The 3420-nt window shown below is 38.2% G+C and overlaps 1 pseudogene; it reads right to left on the reverse strand.

The window, feature by feature from the left end:
• Nucleotides 1-741: 741 nt before the first annotated feature.
• On the reverse strand, nt 742-2901 carry LOC143880593 (citrate-binding protein-like; annotated as a pseudogene).
• Nucleotides 2902-3420: the final 519 nt, after the last annotated feature.

Below are 3420 nucleotides of genomic sequence, written 5' to 3' on the forward strand. Positions count from 1 at the left end.
CGAATAAGATTATAATGAATATTAAGTTGCATTGGCTTCTAGAAATATTTTTTTTTTTTTTTTATATTGAAATTTGTCGCTGAGTCAAGATTTTCAATGATTTTTTGGAATACTTATCTACACGACCATCTTTTGATAATTGGACGAATCTCCACGTTTTACATTTCACCAATTGGTTGCTGAGAATTTTTGCGAATTGTAATAGCTCTTGACAGCTGGATAAAATGGTTTAAGACAATGAGATTGCTCTCATTATCAAAATGTCGTAGTGCAAATATCACTCCCCATAATTTACTGTACCTACTTTACCCTTACATCAGTTGTGTATATATGGCCGCGAATTCAGTCTTCCATTCTCACACCCATAGTTAGCAAAACTTCGTTTTAAATGGATTTTTTTTTGTAAAAAAGAGTTGTTGGTTCGCCGTTTAATATTTCGTTCAAAACTTTTACAGCAAAATAACTTTGTTTTTTAGGAAAAGGTTTACAATGCTCAATTTTACGCCTGGTATATTTTGTAAATCCTATCCAAACCACTGTCACCTGTCCCTGATAAGATCAGACCATTGTAAATCTCTCAAACAGAAAAAAGAAGATCATTTATACATCCATAAACGTACAAATAGATGAGCAAGTCCTATGATATGAGACAACACCATTTACATCAATAAGCTAAACCATGACAAGCCAACCAACTTATTCTTCTAAAGCACTCCACAATTGCATTTTTCTGAATCTCAGTCACATTTTTTTAAGGACTTTGATTCCCTTCCAACGAGACTCCATGTAATTAGAATCGTTATCTTGTGCATAAACACCACATTTAAAGTAGTGAGAGGCTCCCCCATGATCTTATGGCTTTAATTTTAGAACCCCATCGATAAAAACACAAACTTTTCTGGCACCAACATCGTGGATAAAGTTTAATCGAAACCATCGATCGTATATATCCAGGATTATTGGGGTCCTGTAATATGTAAGTGTACCATTGTAGACCCGCATCATCAGTGTTGTGGCGTGGCCATATGCGCCAAATAGTTGCATGACACAGACCCCGGTTGTCCCGTTGGGAACGAACCCCTGCCCTTCGAATTGCCACACGCCGGAGGAATAATCGTAGCCCTATAAACATACAAATATGTAAATGATAAAGGGAGAAAGATTAATTTTTTATAAAAAAAAGTACACCTAGTTGTAAGATTAGTAACATAGTTGTGGTTGGAACATTATTAAGGCCATTTTTGACGGCCATGAAAGCTTTCTCCATGGTATATTGGTTTATCAAGTGGTGGGAGATGGGCAAGGAGGGCGGGAGAGGGAGAGAATTGAAAAGATTTCATTGAAAAGATTAGTGGTAGCCAAACATGGCTCAAGTGTTTGGTTTGGATGTTTATAGTTGGCCTATAGTTTGAGAAAATCTTTTTGAACAAATCACCATTTTCATTGCAAAAAAATGGTCATTTTATGGTGTAGGCGCACCACCTCATGTACGATAGCTGGGTCTGGCTATTACTAGCCACACCATTGCCTGTTGCATGTGAGCGCAGCTACAAGTACGGGCTCACTTTTAAGCAGATTTTGTCTTCATTCATGAGGTGGCTGCTCTCAAATGCAACATGCCATCCACGAAATGCCTTTTGCGATGGATGCTAGCAAACCACACCCCCCCCCCCCCCCCCCCCCCCCCCCCCTACAAATGTTTCTTTGTAGTTATTATCTTACATAATAGACAAATACATTGACGGAGCCTATGCTCTATTATAACTTGGTTTGTGCCATTATATATTAATAAGTACTTGATGATTTTTTTCCCAAATAATGTGACGCCCAAGTTTATTAAGACCGTGATTGAAAAAAAAATCAAATTAGGGCGAAGAAGAGATGCAGAGATTCAGAGATGGTTTACCACTATTCGGATCTCAGTTCGTGGTTTGGTCTTGCTAGTGGGGGAGTGAGGCTTATCAGTAGAGTAAACCCAGAGCCTGTGGACTCCATTGATTAAGCTATATCGCGCACTTTGGGGCAAGTCGTAAGGTCTTTGGATCTCAAAGTTACAGGAGTTGAGAGGGAGACAGGTGAACCCGACCGTCGGATCTGCACCTTTGGCTCTTTGGGTGCAAAGGTGGAGAAGGACTATATAGAAAAGTGCCAAGACAAAGCAAGAATAACCCATTTCTTCTTCTTCTTCTTCTTCTAATTCCAAGTCTTGCAAGAGTGTGTAAGGAGTTGGAGCTTGGCTGTGTAAAGTGTTAGGTTAAAAGGGGTCATTTATAAATGGGTTGGAAGAGCAAGGAATAGGAGTGATTGGAGTAATGGGACAATGGGACGGCAATATATATATGAATTCCTCTTGTCAAAATAATCGATGTGTCAAAGTCACGAACATAATAGTAACAGTATCTTCGTGATATTATAACTTTTTTATTTGTGTACTCTTCGTGATTTTTAGACTTAAATATGGGGTTGCTCCCCCATCCAAGGCATCGTGTTAGATTTTCTCAATTCCTTACTTTACACGTTATCGGAGGATCCTAATTCCTAAGGCATATGTGTCCTATCAAACCATGCCCTCCAAGCTTCGGTTTTGTAAAAGCCAAATGATTCCTAGTTGGCTCTGTTGGGAAGTTGCCTAGTTTCCCTAGGGGTGTAAATGGATATTCGAAAATTCGATTACCGTCCGCATCCGAATCCGTTTAAAGTGAATATTATCCGAATCCGTTTCAAACGGATATTATCCGAATCCGTTTATGAGATATTCGTCTCTTAGCGGATGCGAATCTGGTAAATGGTACATCCGATCCGTTTAACATCCGATTCCGAGAAGTACATCTGTTTATTCCGAATATCCGCATCTGTATCTGCATATCCGAATTCGTATTCAAATTCGATATCCGGATTCATTTTATTATTTTAAAAATAATTTTTAATATTTATTATTAATAATATCATCAAATAAGTGAAATAAAACCCATATTGATATTTTCACTAACCTACCTTGTCTTTGTATTTAAAAGAGCTATCAAAAGTTTATTACATTTACCGAAAGACTTTCACAAGCCATTTAAAATAAACTTTCACAAGTTGGGAGAGTGAAGTTATCAAAACATGAATGTGTTGATATCAACCCCCCTTTTATTCAAAGAAGAAAAATACAAGTTGGGAGAGTGCCACTATCAAAACATGGGTGTGTTGATATGAGTCCCCACCCACAAACCAATTAAAAAAGAAAAGACAGTTGGGATGGTGTCATTACCAAAAAAATGGCTGTGCTGATATCAGTTATGTGCTTAAGGACCCTAATTATTGGGTGGGTGTCATTACCAAAAAATGGGTGTGCTGATATTAGTTATGTGCTTAAGGACCCTAATTATGAAAGGAAAGGGGGGTCGACACTTGCAGGGGGGTCTCTCTCATCTTTCT

The sequence above is a fragment of the Tasmannia lanceolata genome, unplaced genomic scaffold (assembly GCF_043159265.1).
Source record: "Tasmannia lanceolata isolate RefF3 unplaced genomic scaffold, GAP_Taslan_0.1 ptg000007l, whole genome shotgun sequence".
Taxonomy (NCBI): Eukaryota; Viridiplantae; Streptophyta; class Magnoliopsida; order Canellales; family Winteraceae; genus Tasmannia; species Tasmannia lanceolata.